This window comes from Cebus imitator, unplaced genomic scaffold (assembly GCF_001604975.1).
Source record: "Cebus imitator isolate Cc_AM_T3 unplaced genomic scaffold, Cebus_imitator-1.0 Scaffold174, whole genome shotgun sequence".
Classification (NCBI taxonomy): Eukaryota; Metazoa; Chordata; class Mammalia; order Primates; family Cebidae; genus Cebus; species Cebus imitator.
Genome location: NW_016107489.1, coordinates 3,459,027 through 3,478,004, shown reverse-complemented (window position 1 = coordinate 3,478,004; position 18,978 = coordinate 3,459,027).

The window sequence follows — 18,978 nt, the reverse complement described above, 5'->3', positions numbered from 1 at the left end:
TTTGTTTCTTGCTTTATAATCTTTAAATTTTTAATTGCGCTGTATTTCTTCTCTTGGTTCAACCCAATGGCAAGAATTTCTGATACATTGTTAAAACAGAAATAGAGTTTATGAGCATCTCAATCTCCTCCCTTGCTTTACAAACCACTTTGCTATAGGTTTTTGGTACATAATCTTTATAAGGTTAAGGAATTCCTTTCCACGTGCTACTAGTTAAGCTATCTTAATGAATATTTTCTATTATCAAATACTTTTCTCTACATTTGTGTAGATAATCACATTTTTGTTTTCTTTTTAAATCAGGTAATATGATGAGTTTTATCATTAGATTTTCTAATGTTAAGCCCACCTTGCTTGCACAGTAATCTCATTTTCTAGTGAATTATAATCTCTTTTATGTATTGCTGAATTTCATTGGATAATATTTTGTTGAGGATTTTTTTTGGATTCATTCATGAGAGAAATTTACCTGTAACTTTCCTCTTAACCAAGCCTGGAAAGGTTTAGTTATCAAGATTATATTAGCATCAAAGACTTAATTAACTTGTGAATATATACATTCACAAAGATTTTTGGCTTAGCCAAATTTTAGTCAAGCTTTTGAACCTTATCCTAACCCCATCTGTGTAATCACTTGTAAATTCAGTTTCAGCAATGATTTCTGCTAAAGTCAGTTTAGCAAGAACGCCCCACCTTCCATATCTAATCATCCTTGATATCTGATTAGGCTCCTTATCTGACATCATGCCTTAGGTGACAGCTGATCACCCTGGCCTGATCACCCTGTCTTATTAGCAAGAATCTTATTAGGTTGGTTTGGCCAGAATCCTCCTTACATCTGATCTTTCGTGTTAGTAATTTGCCATCCACTGACACCCACTGCAAGACCACTCAGATGTAGTGGTCCCTGTATTTATAGCAACGGTCTGATTAAAGTCTGCCATATCCTGATTTAACCAGTATAATTTAATAATTTTTCCTCAGTTTTACACAGACACACACACAGGCAGATGTTTGTTAAAGGTATGCCGTATTATGCTTTAAAAATTTCTGTTGTAGGTATGGTAATGCCATTACCATTTTTATTCCTATTGCGGTTTTATTTGTGTCTCTACATTTAACTCACTTTATTTTGCTAAGTATTGTTTATTTCATTCTTTTTTAAAGAAAAACTTCCATTCTTTTGTCTGTTTGATTTCCACCCTAATGTCTATTATTTCATATTTTATTTATACTTAAATTGTATTCTTGGTTCATTAATTTTCAATATTTTATTTCTTTCCTAATATAACCAGTTAAGGCTCTACATTTCCAGCCTCATCTTCATTATATAAAAATAAAACAAAACAAATTTATTAGTCAACTCAATTCTAAGCATTTAAAAAAATATGTTATCATTTATGTTATAATCTATAGCTTAGTTAGAAGCATTTTTGATAATTTTCACATTCATTAGGGGCAAGTGTATCTTATATTTGCTGATGTCTAATTTAACTGCATATTGTTTTTTAAAAAGTGGAACATAATGGAAAAAATGTTTCATCATTTTGAGATTTTGCTTTATGGCCAGGAATACGAAGTATTTTGTAAATGTTTTATGTGTGTTTAGTTAAAATGGGAATTTTCCCTAATTTTGATGTACAACATTCTTTATTATTTCCATTAAATCAGGCACTTTGTGGTAAATTTTCTATATCTTTACTAGAATTTTGTCTCCTTTCTGTATCATTGATTAAGCAAATTATGTTTTTCACCTTTCATATGATTATCCTTCTGGTTCATATATATATATATATATATGTATATACACACATATAATAGATATATGCATTATATATAGTGTTATATTTAATACATATGTAGCAATAATTTATATATAATATACATGTATCAATAGTTCTATTATAAATATGTATGCATATATTTAAGATTATTTTGTTAGGTTTGCAAAAATGTATATTTGTTCATTCTTTCTTGCAGTTGAATGTACTATTATTTCATGTTAAATTTATTTAACATGATTCATTTAATGATTTTTAAAATAAGCTTTATTTTAGAACAATGTAAAATGTACTGAAAATTGTGAAGATAAGAGCTCCTATATCCAGTTTTCCATATTATTAATATCTTATATTAGCATGATGCATTTTTTTTACGATTGGTGAGCCTGTATGACTACATTATTATTACCTGAAGTCCACACTTTATTGAGATGGCCTTAGTATTTGCCTAATGTCTTTTTTTGCCTTCTGTTCCAGGATCCCATCCAATATACTGATTACATTTTGATGGCATGTCTCCTTAGGCTGCTCTTGGCTTTGGTAATTTCTTCTCTTTTCCTTGTTTAGGATGACCGTGACAGATTTTAGGAGTACTGGTCATTTGTTATGTCTTGCTATTAGAATAAGTTAGATGTTTTCCTAATAATTAGACTGAGGTATAGGTGTTTGGGAGGAAGACCACAGAAGTAAAGTGCCATTCTCATCAGATCATGTAATGGATACCTTCTATCAAAATGACATATATCTGTTGATATTGACCTTGATCAGTAAATACATGAGGTTATCAATATCCTAAATACCTTAACTTGATCATTACAAATTCTATTCATTGAAGAAAATATTATATGTACCCCATAAATACATACAAATATTATTTATCAATACAAATAAATGCATTTTTTAAGAACAATGTTACTTCACTTCCCCGTTCCATGCTGTACTCTTTGAAAGTAAGTTGCTATGTGTAGGCCATGTTAAAGAAATGAGGAGTTACATTCTGCTTTCTGAAAGTGGAATATCTACATAAATTATTTGGAATATTTGCAAGAGATCTGTCTTCACTTTCCCATTGATTTATTCAATTATTTGCTTATATTTATTCAAATATTTGCTTATATTTCTATGTACTCTCAGTATTTATTTTATACCTTTATTTCTATGCTGAATTATAATCCAATACTGCTTTATTATTTTTCACAAAGTTTTCCAGCTTTGGCCTTTGGAAGCTCTTTTAGTCGACTCCTATGTCTTTTTTTATACTTCTATTTTTGTGGTTACTTTTGTTGAATCAAGTTCATTTTTGAACATTTCCCTAATTTTATTGCATTACAAGATGCTTCGGTACCATCTTTTATAGCTCCTGCCCCAGTCCTAGAAGCAGCCATTTCTCCAAGGAGCCTTAACTCCTTCTATTGAAGAACTATATTAGAAACTATGCTGTAGGTGTGCTCATTGCTTCTTAGGCTTTCTGAACTGCCAAAGCAAGGGTGTGTGTGTGTGTGTGTGTGTGTATGTGTGTACTAACCAATGAATATGCATATCCACACATTTTTTCTATATATAACCATCTCTAACTACATGAAGCCAAACATAGGTTTATATTGATATTTTTAACTCTAATGCATTAGTATGTATTATTTACTAGAATTTTGTTTTTTAATTTAAGTTCTGGGACACCTGTACATAACATGCAGGTTTGTTTAATAGGTGTACATATGCTATGCTGAACACAAGGAAGGGAACATCACACTTTGGGGCCTGTCACGGGTGGGGGGCAAGGGGAGGAAGAGCATTAGGACAAATACCTAATGAATGCAGTGTTTAAAACCTAGATGATGAGTGGATGGTCACAGCAAATCACTAGTACTTTTTAACTCTAATTCACTACATGGACCATAGTCACTACTTCCCCTTGCTAATTTGGATCCTCCTTCTTCAACAGCGAAAATCCTGGGTGACACGGTTATCTGTTGGTTATCTGTTGACTTGATTGTTCAATTTCAGAATACATGGATAGTGATATTAAAATTGTTAACTCATAATGCTACAGTAAACAACTTTATCAACTGCAATGCTATGTACACAGTTACTGTGGCCTTTAGTTTTACACACGCACTCATTAGTTATTCAGTTAGTTGGCCTCAGCTATTTAGTTCAGCATCTTTTCCCCAGATCCTTCTGTAAAATGCTAAGTGTATTTGTAATACAGATAGGTTCTTTGGTCACAGTCTGCATTCTATGCCAGTATTCCCTGACCTCTTAAATGTTTACAAAATTTCATACCTAAGATTCAAACATTTACTTCAGAGTTCTGTGGATTTTGGTAAATATATATAGTGTCATGTATCTTTCCTTAGAATATAATATATAATAGTTTCACTGCTCTAAAAGAAATCCCCTGTGAATCATTTATTCAACCTTTCCTCCAAAGAGAGAACAAGAAAGCTTAAGGTGTGTGCGAGTGATTACAATGACTATAAATGGAATCTGAACCTAATTTCTCCTTTAAATAAATGTTATTTAATTTTATACATTTTAGACATGGTTATTTTATATTCTATGTCTGATAATTTCAATATCTGAAATTTTTGGTGATCCAAAATTTTTGTTGTTTCTGCTTACTTCTACTCATAGTAGTTTATTTCCTCTTGAATATAGTGAATAGCATTGTTTTGTATTGTTAGTTTACATTTCAGTGAAGTTCATCTGTCAAATTCTGGTACCTCCTTCATACGAGAATCCGCCTCGTTTGCTTTGGTTGCCAACAGATGCCATATAATTGGGATCATTTTAATTTAATGTATTTGTTGGTGATTTCCCTGACTGCTTAGACCAGGCCAATGATTGCAGTTATCAAGAGAAGGCAATTATTATTGTGTCATGTACTAGTACTCGTTGGTCTCATTTCATTAAGTATTTTTGGAGCGATTCCTTACAATTTTCCTTACTGCTATAATCACAGAGAAATGCTTTTAGGGGTATGCTTTATTTTTTTCCATTTACCTAGGATCTAACTTTATTAAATTAGGAGGGATCTTTAGAATACCTGGAATGCCATTTTTTCAGATGAGATCCCATTAGTTCTGTTTTAATCATGTGGACTGTGAGAACTCCATGGAACATCTAAGTAGTCATATGTAGCAGGCATCTAGTAATAGGAATAAGCTGCAAGTTTTAGTTTTGGGAGTCATCAGCACAAAAATGAGAATTGCAAATATAAAATCAAACATGATGATTCAAGCAATATTGATAACACCTACATGTATTGAATATCCTCTCGGAGAGGCTCATAGAACTAGGAAGAGTATATTACAATTTAGTGACACACAACCTATGATAAATATATGCTCTAGATTAGATGGGTGATAAAGAAGCTTCATATGATCATTTTTGATAGGCAAAATGTTTTGTAGATGACAGCAAAGTTGTCCTCAATCAATGTATTTGTCAATTAGCAATGCACAATTTCAAAAGAATAGTCTCATAACAGTTCCTAAATTGTGATGAGGCTACATTCATCTATATCATTTTGTACAACTTCTATGCTTCTTAAGAAATATTAATTTTAAGCTGAAAAGGATCCACTTTGTATCGCATCCTAAGATCTTTGTGGTTTGGTCCTTCATTATGGTTCTATTGTGATTTCTTACAAGCTTTTTTTTTTTTTTCTTTTACCAGAATGTTTCATGCACTCATCAGAATATTTATCTGGCTATTCAAGCTCATTTTCCAGAAATAAATCTTTCAAAATCCTCTCAGGTAGTGAGAAGTCACATTTTCTTTGTTTACTTTTATTACAGTTGCTTTGAATATATTCTACTTCTGTTTGTGTATTTTCTAGTCTGCAAATATAAAAAGTGGACAATGGTATTTTACTTACTAACAGATAAAAATTGATTGAGAATATTATATTGTTGTCCTGAAAAATTTCATCCTGGGGAACAAATCTAACACGTACTTAATTATCACCATGGCATTATGAGATTGTTATCATTACCCCTATATTTTGGTTAGAAAATAAGTCTCAGAGAGTTTATATAATATATCCAAGTATAAACAGCTTTCAAGTAACTTAAATAAGCATCAATTCTAGTTACTTTTTTCAAAGCCTATAATTCCTACAGATGCTATCAAAACCAGCTGCTGCGGAGAGAAAAAAAAGGTGACATCTAAGAAAAGATCAATAAATTCAGTAATCAGAAGTCCTCTAGTCACTTTAGAGATCCTAGTTATACTAGAGAAAAAGATTAGTAAAACATTTTTCAAAATATTGTAGACTCTTTCACAGAAAAAAAAAATGTTCTTGATCCCAAATATCTAAGGCCAATGAATTAGTTCTCCAGTATTTGAATTTTTTTTCAAAAAAATTTTTTTTGAAAACACTGAAGCATGACTCCAAAACCAAGTGTCGTTTTTACACAGTGAAACATTCAACAGAAATATGGAGATGTGAAAAATAACCAGTAGAGGACCCCTGGTGCCCAAATTTGGCTATGGCCTTGAGTTTAAGATTTAAACTCTGAAAGCATTAAACATAAAACAAGTCTGATAAGTGGTAAGAAATATTGTTATGAGAACAACATCAATCTAGAAAGGCTTGCAGAACCAAAAATGAAAAAAGAAATCAAGGGAGATTATCTACAGATGAAGCAAGTCAGCAAATTAGAAAAATAGTCACAGACCAGTACATTAAAGTTGGTAGTCCTTGAGAACACATGGGAAAGGATTCAGGCATCACCCCTGCAGAGTCATCTCAATCAAGTGTGACAAGTGGAAGACAGATATCTGAAGCTTTTGTTCATCCATAGAAGTCTGAGCTCTGCTTGCTCTCAACTGCTAAGTCAGAGTACTCTAATCTGCCAGTTCACCCTTACTCCTCCTTAGACATCTTATGTAGAATTAAAATACTTGGCTCTACCTGTTCGGATTACAGTCAGAAGCTGGCTTTTCCACATCTGAGTCTTATTTCTGCCATTGCTGACCAGAATTAGTGGAACTTGAAAAGGCTTTTGTTAGCTCCTTCAAGCTTTGTAACTCTTGGTGTGTCCATTAGTTGGTACTAAAATAGTCCTTTTTTGCATCCTTCCTTCCTTTCCTCTGTCTCTCTCCCTTCTGCCTTCCTTTCTTTCTCTTTCTCTCACTCCTTTCTTTTTTCCCTTGCTCCTCCCCTCCTTTCTTTCCTCCCTTTCTTTCTTCATTTCTTCCAAAAAGCTTGGCTCCTTTATTGGAAAATAGTATTAGAAACCAACATTTGGGTGCTAAGCATGTTCATTGATGCTGGGTGTTGTTTCTTTTAGACCCCCTTAGCTGACAGGGTAAAAAATATATGCATTTCTACTAACCTGTGCCATGTATTTAACCAACAACTCATATATGTGTGTGTGTGTGTGTGTGTATACACATGTATATATATGTATATATGTATACACATGTATATATATGTATATATGTATACACATGTATATATATGTATATATGTATACACATGTATATATATACACGTGTATATATGTATATATATACACGTGTATATATACACGTATATATGTATACATACTGTCTCTACATATAACCATCTGAATCTGTATTTAGCTAAGCATGAGTTCATACTGATGCTTAATCCGTCATCATATCAATCCATATAGTTTCCTCCTTGTCACATACTCAAAACTCCCACTCCAACAATGAAAAGTGTAGATCCTACTATGTGCCATCCATTTACTCAATTGTTCTATTCCAGTATATATGTACAGTAGGATCAGGATTGATAGCTTGTACTCCCATGACAAACAAATTTATGAACTAGATGGCAAAGTTTATGTGCAGTTCCTTTTGCCATTAGTCTTATAGACACCACTAATTTCCAAAGTTACTTAGATCAGCATGTTTCTTTCCCATTCCATTGATTTGGGTTGCCTTACATATTTGTAATTCAGTTAGAGTCTCTTGTCACAGTTTTCATTTCTTCCTGGTATCCCACAATCTCCTAAATTTTAACATCTGAAGGAAAACAAATGATTTTCAGATATTAATAGGTATTCTGGAATCTTCCAATAAAACTTACTCATTCCAGGAGTTCTTTGGCAATATGCTAGGATTTTCTACATAGACAACCATGCCATAAAATCTGTAGTTTCCATTACAGATCATCCTTGGCACTGTATGCTCTATGGGTTTAAACAAATGTATCATGACATGCATCCACCATTTCAACGTAGTATCAAGTATGTTCTCTGCACTAAAAATTATCTAAGTTCCACCTATTTATCCCTTGTTCCCCCATCCACCCTTGGCAACCACTGATCTTTTTGTTGTTTTCATAGTCATGCCTTTTCCAGAATGTCATGTAGTTGGAATCATTAGGTATGTAGCCTTTCCAGATTGAGTTCCTTCACTTAGTAATATGTATTTAAAGTCTCTCCATGTGTTTTCATAGCTTGGTACCTTATTTAATTTTTAGCACTGAATTTACCTCCATTGTCTGGAGGTATCACAGTTTATCCATTCACTTACTGAAGGAAATTTTGATTACTTCTAAGTTGAACAATTTTGAATAAAGCTGCTATAGACTTTCTGCAGACAGGTTTTGGTGTGAAAATTAATTCTCAACTCCTTTGGGTAGATACCAAGATAATTCATTGCTGGATTGTATGATAAGGGTACATTATACTTTGTAATAAACTTTCAAACTGTCTTTTTGAAGACAGAATTTATATTTTGCTATTTGGGGATGAATTATTCTATAAATATCCATTAGATTAAACTGTTTTGCATTTCTCTAAAAAATAAATCCTTCACAAATGAAATCTGCATCTTGCAGTTCTTTCTGCTATAATCCACACTTACACTGATGTGGTAGTTCGATGTGGGGAGAAAGGAAGCCCTCTATAACCCTACAATTTAGTCTGAGTCTTTTTCTTAGTAACTTGTTTGTTTTATGAACAGCTTTATTGAGGCATAATTGATATATAAGACACCGCATCTATTTAATGTATGCAATTTGATGAGTTTGGACATACGAATATATCCATGAAGGATCACCTTAACTATCACCTCCAAAAGTTCCTTTGTATTCCTTTGAGTGTATTTGTGTGTGTGTGTGTGTGTGTACCATAAGAACACTTAACATAAGATCTTAACAAATTTTCCAATGAACAATATAATATTACTAACTATCAGAACTATGCTATATAGCAACTCTCTGTAACTCATCCATACCACATAATGGAAGTTTTGGCAAGTTCTTAACTTCCCATTCTGTCATTTAATGGGAAATATGGGAAATACAGTGTCTAACACATAATAGGTGCTTGATAAGTTTTAATGGACAATTTCATAAATGCTCAGTGAAACTCTATATAAAACAAATAGTACAACTGGTTAAGAAATTATAGTTGTTAGTGTTACTATGATCTTAAATATCATAACAGCACAAAAATGGCAATTTTGACAGTAGTTAGAAATGTAAGCATATGTCAGTTTAGCAGTTTCAAAACTATTTTAAAATTTTATATACATATGTATATATATTTGTAAATAGAAAGTAAGGAGTTATGCCAGGATCTGATTTTGCATCTTTGACGTCCTCTTTCTCATTCTGTAATGTATATAAATCTGACAATAGCTGCCTACTCTTCCCTGATTCTCCCATGGGTGACAGAAACAGAGCTAGAAAGAAACTAGAGGTCAGATAATCGAGAATTATCCCTTTGGATCACCCTAGAAGAAATTGAGGCTCAAAGATGCCGAATAATTTCCTCATGTTCCAAAGCTAGTTAGATTTTTCTTGTAAATAAGCCTGATGCACTTTACTGCTGCTCCCTGGCCTGTATAGTTGATAACATCTTGCAACTTTCAAATATCCCCATCTAATGTAACAGTCATTAATTAAGTAGTTCTAAAATCAACTGAAAATATCTCTGGCTATGCTTTGATGAATACAGCCTGCAGCATTTTCAAAGTGATTTTTTTCCTTGATTATGTTCTTGGAGATTATTTTGGATACATAAAGCCATTTTCTCAAACATAAGGAGATTGTATTGTCTACCTGGCTGACAAGAAATGATTTTAAATTGTTTCATAACAATCAATTTAGAAGGAATATTTTGAATCCAAAGTCTTTTCAATAAGGGCTCGGTGATATGTGAATGAAAAGAGAAGCCATGAACAGATTACATGTAGGATAAAGAAAAATTAGGCAAGAAAAATATACCTGAGATTCTTGAAATAATCATCTTGTTTAAAATAGTCACTGTTTTGCTGAAAGTTTTAATTTGAAAATTACTCAAATATATGTCATTTTAGGATTCTACGTTAACATATGGGTACCTTGCTATTTTTATTCTCATCTCTCTCACCAATCCCCATGACCAAGTCTGTAATATGTGTATTTTTCCTGCATGTCTTACCAAATACAGCACAGCTCAATGGCTAGAGTCTCGTACACAATACATTTTAAAAAGCCAAAGATTTTAATTTGAGATAAGCTGAGACTGTGTTCCAGCACCATCATTTATTATGCAATTATGAGTAGGTTACTCAAGTGCCATGAGGCTTACTTATTTTATTGGCAAAAATTGAAATAATAAAGTCTGGTTTTCACACTTACTGCAAGAGTGAGTGAAAACATGTACACAATACCTCAGTGTAATTCTTGATATGTCATAGATATGTAAGATGACAGAAATCATACCTGCAAATACTATTATTGTCTATGAATCTGACCAGCCATTGTGAGGATAAACTTCCTCTTCCTAAGCTGCTCTGCCTTGTACAGCTTCTACTCTGTGCTGACGTTTCCAAGAGAGGTAAAACAGAGGAGATACTTTAATCAAATGTCATACTTATATCTGAGAGTTGAGAAGAACTTTGGCCACAGTACTTTATTTTACTCTAGCTTATTGAACAGCATCAACCTATTGGTAAAGAGGTAACTATTCTATTGTTTCTTCTGTAAAATTGAGAAGCTAAGCATATTAATGTATCACAGAAATATTTACTACAGATTGAGTTTGCATTGAATATTTGTTGAAAACTGGGTGTGCACTGACAAAAGACAGATTCTTGCCTTAGGTATCTTATCGTTCCTGTGAGATTTAGGAGGTAGTATTTATAGTGATTTTAAGGACAAAGTCAGTAGGAACTTAGATGAGGAAACCTCAAATATGACAGAGACATCACAAAGTGTTTACAAAATGGGGGAACTGAAGGTTATATCAGAGTATAGAGACAAAAATGGGAACATATTCTAGGTAAATGTGAACAAACCTATGTAATTATGATATTATGGAGTACACAGGAAAATACAATAAATAGGTGTCCTTAGATTATAAAATATGAAAGAGAAAATGCTAGAGGTTTAAGTCAGAATGGCGTCTAACATCAGATTATTCAGGTTTATGTTAAAGGTGCTAGGTTTTAGTTTGTGGGAAGAGAAAAGCCATTGAAGGTTACTGAGGAGGGGAATCACAGAATCATATCATCATATAAGTCACCTATCAAGTCTTATATAAGTAGAACTAGAATTGAAGGAAGCTGGTGAGAGAGTGAACAGTGGAAGGCCTCTGCAACTGACCAGACAAAACTAATGCAGCCTTGGATAGAAGTTCAACCATTGTGGAAGACAGTGTGGCAATTCCTCAAGGACCTAGAAATAGAAATTCCATTTGACCCAGCAATCCCATTACTGGGTATATACCCAAAATATTATAAATCGTTCTACTATAAGGACACATGCACACGAATGTTCATTGCAGCACTGCTTTGTACAGCAAAGACCTGGAACCAACCCAAATGCCCATCAATGATAGACTGGACAGGGAAAATGTGGCACATATACACCATAGAATATTGTGCAGCCATCAAAAACAGTGAGTTCGTGTCCTTTGTAGGGACATGGATGAACCTGGAAACCATCATTCTCAGCAAACTGACATAAGAACAGAAAATCGAACACTTCATGTCCTCACTCATAGGTGGGTGTTGAACAATGAGAACACATGGACACAGGGAGGGGAGCATCACACACTGGGGTCTGTCGGGGGGAATTAGGGGAGGGACAGTGTGGGGTGGGGAGTTGGGGAGAGATAGCATGGGGAGAAATGCCAGATATAGGTGATGGGGAGGAAGGCAGCAAATCACATTGCCATTTGTGTACCTATGAAACAATCTTGCATGTTCTTCACATGTACCCCAAAACCTAAAATGCAACAAAAAAAAGAAGTTGCAATGGTAGGGGGTAATTTAAAAAGTATTGCCTAGATTAAGTAATTTTTGGGAAAAGTGAAATAAAATGATTATTAACTTGAGGAAGCTATTGGACATCCAGAGTGACTTATAAAGGATTGACTTTAAAATATAGATTTAGCAGACATTTGTGACCACTAAAAATCACTGGACACAGGGAATCCACGATGAGATTTGTATTTTAATTCCTGTATTCATGGAAGCAAATTAACTGGATGCAGAATTCTGGAGGGAAGAAGATGGATGGAGTCATCCAGATCACTGCTGGAAGTGGCTTTATTGTGATCATTACAGAAAAGACAGATAAAGTTGAAAGAATTGTGAGTTATTAAGTGTACGAAGAGTAGTTTACAGTCACTATTTGCTAACTAAGGTGAAATAAAGAGACCCTAATGACTACTTCTGAATTGCTACTTTAGAAGACTGGGTAGAGAATGGTACCATAGAAGGACACAATATAAGACAGAAAGAATCTATTAGTCAAAATATAAATTTGCAAGTGATAAAAATTACTTCTTCAAATTAACTTACACAAGTAAACAAAATAATCTATTGGAAATGTACAGAAGTTATTCATAAAATCAAAGAAATAGGTAAAGGAAGCATGACAGCTTGGGATACTTTGGAGATTACAACTCAATATTCAGGCATTGTAATCTGATATCAACTTCTATTTTTTCTCTTTTTCTCTCCTACTGTGTATGGCTTTTAAATTATGCTTAGAAACATGGCTCTCAGTATCTACAGTTCTACCTAAGTAATCCAGGAACCAAGAAATCTGTCTCTCTTAGCTTCTGCATGAACCCTGTTCGGTCATATGCCTACCCCATGAACACATTCCTGGGACCAAAAACCAATAATGAATAGGCCTGCCTGGGTTGAATGAGGATGCAGGATACACTGCAGGTGCTGAGCAGACAAAAACCAAGAATGTAAACTTCTGGAAGAATTGTAGAATACAAATCATGACTTTTGATTGGGAAATACTGAGACCAAAGTTACCAGTGATTTATCTGAGTACAGTTGTCCAGCGATAAGTTGAATCAAGTAGAAATAAATTCTAGACTTGTGTTCAGAAAAGAAATTGGCTAAGATACAGTACCTTGAATGCACTAATAAGATCCTTGGTGGTTTCTGTGTAGTGAATGACCTAACTGAACTTTGCATCTACCAGGTGAATTTCCCAGTTGGTTGTTAGGATTACAGCACGATTGGAAGCAATTGAGAAATAATTAGGAGTTTGTACATGGTGCTTTTTAGAAATCAGTGTGTTGGTCTAATAAATTCCTGCGTTCAAATTATATGATCAAAAATTCTTTCTCCAAATGGGAAGTCATATGTAGATTTCTTCTGCAGTTTGCTAGCAATAAACTTCCATTGTTTATATCACGTGAAGCCAGGAACAGTAGACATATTCTTTGTGAGGGTACTCTAAAGGAGTATATGAAGTGCTAAATTTTGCTTGAAATTTGTCAAGTTTCTTTTCTTCTGCTCTTATTTTCAAGACCCTCAATTCGTCATCTTGACAGGTATCTTTTGTGGTTTCTTTCATCCCAACTTTTTTTTTTTTTTTTTTTTNTTTTTTTTTTTTTTTTTTTTTGAAGAAAAATACCGCTCTAAACTAAGGTTATAAATTTACTTTCTGCTTCACACTTTGCTGCGAATGTTACTTCTATATAACTTTTTCTTTTTCAATAGTGTCTTCTTCAAGGTATCATTTAACCACTCTGTTCAGACACAGTAGAATTTCTGGCTCCATCACTGACCTCTTTAATAAGGACCTACTCTCTATGCAAAAGGGATTTCCAAGTAAGGCAGTGCTGGACTGGAGGACATGTCAACTGTCTCTTCCTATCTAGTGTGGATAAGTTATCTATTTTTCTCACAAATATTATGTGTTTTAAAAATCTGTTTGGAAATTAATGACTTGACCTATGCATAAGTCCTCCTAATAATATCTAGGCCTGCCAACAAAATTCTGCATAAATTCCCATTGAAGACAAGTCTCTTAGCCCTCAAGATACAAGAAAAAATTATAGCATTATTTTCCTGCACTTCTACATATTCCATGTATCAGTCAACCTAAAGTTTCTGAAGACCTGTACACACTAGTTCATGTGAAGAACGCAGTGTATAGTTTGAAACTTGAAGGAAGACTCTTATAACGATAACCTAAACGATAAAGTATGATAGGAAGAAGAGGCAATCACAGCAAAATAATTACTCGGACCTAAAGAAAGAAGTAAAGAATGAAGGAGGAATACTAACCAGAAAGCAAATGGATGAATTCTTCATTAGATATAAAGTAATATTATTATTCAAAAGTATAGATCATTGATCTGTCCATATCTCATCAGTAGTGTCTCTAATTGGGCCATATAAAATGAAGAGAAGTATGTGATGAGACCCATAGATTAAAACATACTTAAGAAATATAGAGTGATGCTTGAATTTTTCAAATTTTTAGAAAATCAGAGTTTCAGAGTAAAGAGGTATTCTGAGGAAGCTGATGAGTTTGGCCTATGGGAGCAAAGACCAATTATGGATAGACCTGCATTGGTTGAATGAGGAAGGGTAAGCTCTGGATATATGTACTTCTAAGAAACAGGTTAATGTCTAGATGTCCATTTCTAGCAGGCAGTTGGCAATGTGGATCTGCATTTGCAAACTGTTCACACTATTATAACATCTGGTTGATTCCAACAAAAATCTCAATATGTTAAATATCTATATAATTCTAAAAACCGAAATTTAAACAAAATTGATTGAAAAACAATTCTTAGATAGTCTCTATAATTTCCTGGCCAAAAGGGATGCTTTTAGCCAATGTTCATTTGATTTATGGTTTTCACATAGTCAGAGGCAAAATCTCCATAGATGTGATGGTCAAAAACAAAATATTTTAAAGCAAAGAAAGAAATTGGTGAAGGCTTCTGTAGGCCATCATTGAAAAACAACTGACTTGTTTCTCAACATGCTAGTAAATGGAAGACCCAACAGTTTTCCAAATGCTGATTGTAATCTAAAACATGAAAAAGTTATTTTGTCAAACTGGTACATATTCTTGAATGTAGGCATAATTAATCAAATCAGTGGTTAATATCACATTTATAATTAATCTAAAAGTAATAATAATGTAGACTCATTTTAAGAAGACAATATTTTATGGAAGAAGAGTTACCTTGGAGCCTCCAGATATTACATGACTCTGTGTACTACCAATAAGAAGTTAAATAAACAATATTATGATTTCCAAGCATATTAATTATATGTTACCAAAAATATTTGTCTTAGTGTAAACTTAAAAATTGAAGGAACAAATGTATCTTTCTATTTTAATCCACGTATTACTAAATTGTTATTTACTAAGTATTGGCTTCAAAGTATATTAGTTTATTTAAATTGATGGCAACATTTTAGCCTTCTATTTTTACCCAAAGAGAAAAGATTAACAAACAATAGTGTTAGAAATCCCAATGTCAAAGTCATCTTGGATCTTAAAAAATCGTGAAAATGTATTTAAAAATCAGAAAACTTTTTCATGTGAACATTTATTTCTCAAGATAAACTTATTTTGACACATGCACACATTAAAATAAATTTTAAGAAATGACCATAACGCCACTTTTTAAAAGACAGAAGAAAGTTTTTCTAATGATTCAGGAATGTTAATTCTTTACAAATATTCTTCAATCCTATAGGAATTCATATTTTTTAGGTTAGAAAACAACTCATATTGGTTAGGTGACAAATTACAGATGCTAACAAGTTCTACAACTCTGATCAGCATCTTTTCTACTGTATGCTATAGTTCTGCTATGCCCTATAGCTCTTAATTTTTTTTTAAGTTTTATCTGTTTTTCTACTAAAAATGCACAAACTTTTTATTATTCCTGACGACACTCCTTCGAAAAAAGAATGTTAAACATTTAGGTATTCCATCCATTGTTTCCCACCAAAATCTGTGCATTCCTCTGGTAACAGTATCAAACTGGATTATAATTAGTTGTTCACATATTATTTGCTGTGTCAATGTTTGTGTGCTCCAACGCCTCCACTAATTCATATGTTGATGCCTAATCCCTGATGCAATAGTAGTAAAAGGTGATGCTCTTGGGAGGTGATTAAGCCATAAAGGGATATCTCTCATGGATGAGATTACTGCTCTTATAAAACAGGCCTAAGGGAGATTGTTTGCCCCTTTTGTCATGTGAGGATCCAGTAAAAGAGTGCTGTCTATAAAGCAAAGAGTAAGTCTCCAACACACAGAATCTACTGGGGTCTTGATCTTGGACTTCTCAGCCTCCAAACTGTGAGAAATAAACATCTTTTGTTTATAAATAACCCAGTCTAAGGTATTTTGTTACCTTCAAGTGGACTAAGATACTATCTTTTTCCGTAAAAAGTGACATATAAGAAACAGGGAGGCCAGGCACGGTAGTGCACTCCTGTAATCCCAGCACTTACAGGGGCCGAGGAAGGCAGATCATGGGGTCAGGAGATCGAGATCATCCTGGCAAACAAGGTAAAACCCCACACCTACTAAAAATACAAAAATTAGCTGGGCATGGTGGCACATGCCTGTAAATCTCAGCTACTTGAGAGGCTGAGGCAGGAGAATCACTAGAATCTGTGAGGTGGAGGTTGCAATGAGCGGAGATCTTGCCACTGCACTCCAGTCTGGTGACAGAGCAAGACTACAACTCAAAAAAANAAAAAAAAAAAAAAGAAAAAGAAAAAAAGAAACAGGGAACATCTTTCCCCTCAGCACAAAGGTTCTTTCAATCATGAGAAATGACTCAAAATATTTAATGGCCCACCTTCAGGGAAAATTAGTAATATTATAAGAATATATTTTTGAATATTAACTATGTGTCAAATGTACAGAAAAAGCATATTAATAATCTCACTTTATTTCTCATAAATTTCATAAGATTATTATAATTACTCTCAATTTCAAAAGAGTTAGAATCTATTTTTGTCATTCCAATAATTCCAGAATAGCTTGGATAGGCTAATCCTCCTGCAGACAACAAATACAAAATTCAAATAATTACTAAAAATATGTATGTAGACATTCAAATGGGACCAAAATCAAGCAGAAATTTTAAGAGATTTTATTTTGAAAGACACACTGTAGCATGTGTGATTTGTGATTTTTCAGTCTATTGGCCCACGGTACTTTATAATCCTCAAAATTTGGGTGGCAAAAATCCAGTTTTCCTGGCTTGCGATGTCAGATAAAACACTTCAGGGATAGTAAAATAGCAATATACTTAATGAAGTGGGGAGATGAATGTTCCCAGAAAGTTATAAGCTTTAATATGTGTATTAAAATTTTATCCAAATAATTGGCTGATCAATATATCACATACATTCAAACCAGATCTCAGAGGTTCCAGCAAGAGTGTGCCAACTGAAAGTGGAGAGAAACACTTCTCAGATGCTGCCTTCTACAAAGGAGAACAAGTTGAGTTTGACACTGAAGTTAACTCCTCACTAAAATAGAAAACACTTTCTTGAAATCATGAGAAAATTCAGATTCTCTGCAACATACCATTCACAGACACCATTACCGCATCAAGATTATTAGACATGTCAGAAACAGAAAAATGTGATCTATACTCAAGAAAACAAATAGCCAATATTAGACTATTAAAGCAGCTATAATAAACATGCTTGTGAACTTAAGGAAAAAACAAACCTAATAAGTCAACTGGTGTGGAATCTCAACACAGAAATTGAAAGTACAAAAAGACCCAAATGGAAAATCTAGAACTGAAAGGTACAACAACTGAAAAATAAATCACTGGATTAGGGTTAATAGAAAACATAATAAGAGAAAAAAAAGAGTCACTATACTTAAAAAGAGACCTGTGGAAATTAATAAACCTGAAGAGTGCAAAGAGAGGAAAAACTAAGGAAGCAATAGAATCTCAGAGACTCTTATAATCTGTGGAATAATATTGTTAACATTAAATAAATGTAATTAGTTTCTCAGAAAGAGAGGAGAAAAAGAATAAAGCAGGAAAAAATAGAAAAAAATAATAATAAAAGTCCTCAAATCTCCTGAGTTTTAGAGAAGGTCATAAACTTCTAGAGCTAAGAAACTCAATGAAAACCAAGCAGGAAAAGCAGAGAAATGGAGGATAAAACACATACTCAGGCACATTATACTCAAATAGAGGTCTGGATGGAGTTCCTTAATCTGATATCTGGGTCTGGTCATTTTAGAACTTCAAGATCATAAAATTATGCCTCAGCAACTCTTACTGGCTATATTTAAGGCTGATATAAGCTCAGAGATAGAACTTGGAAATAAGTATATTAAAAAGAGAAAAGGGAGAGGGGCATATATCAGGAACCCCTCTTTTAAGGATAAAGGAATATAACAGGGAATTAGCCTCTTAAAAAGACTTTAAAAGGACTAAAGGAGCAGAAAGAGACATAAATAGAAACAGTCTTCTCCTGAGGGCAGCTCTAAAGAGAAGCCTAGGTGAAATATTAAACATGCTTGACTCAGAATATTTAGCTCTTTCCCATCTTAGAAGGCTATTCCACTTTTAGAACACATTATTTGACATTCTCACTTCTGTGATGGAGAAATAAATTCAACTTCATTAATCACTATTTTAATTGACACAAGAGCAAGCTGACTTTCAAAGACATATAGTGCTGAATTAAAGTATTTTTGGTGAAAGACACAGATTTAAACCTCTGTAATATCATTTTCCAGTGACTTAATACAACAAAACACCATAATATATTATAGAAAATTATAACAAATGTACTGAATAATTGCTTTAAGTTAGATACTGTTCTAAAGAGTTTAGGTATAGTAGTTTACGTTGTTTTCATAAAAACTGCATAAGATTTTACTTTGATCTTATTATTCTTGCTATTCTTATTTTGAAACTGAGAGACAGACAATTTAAAATCAGTTCTGATAAAT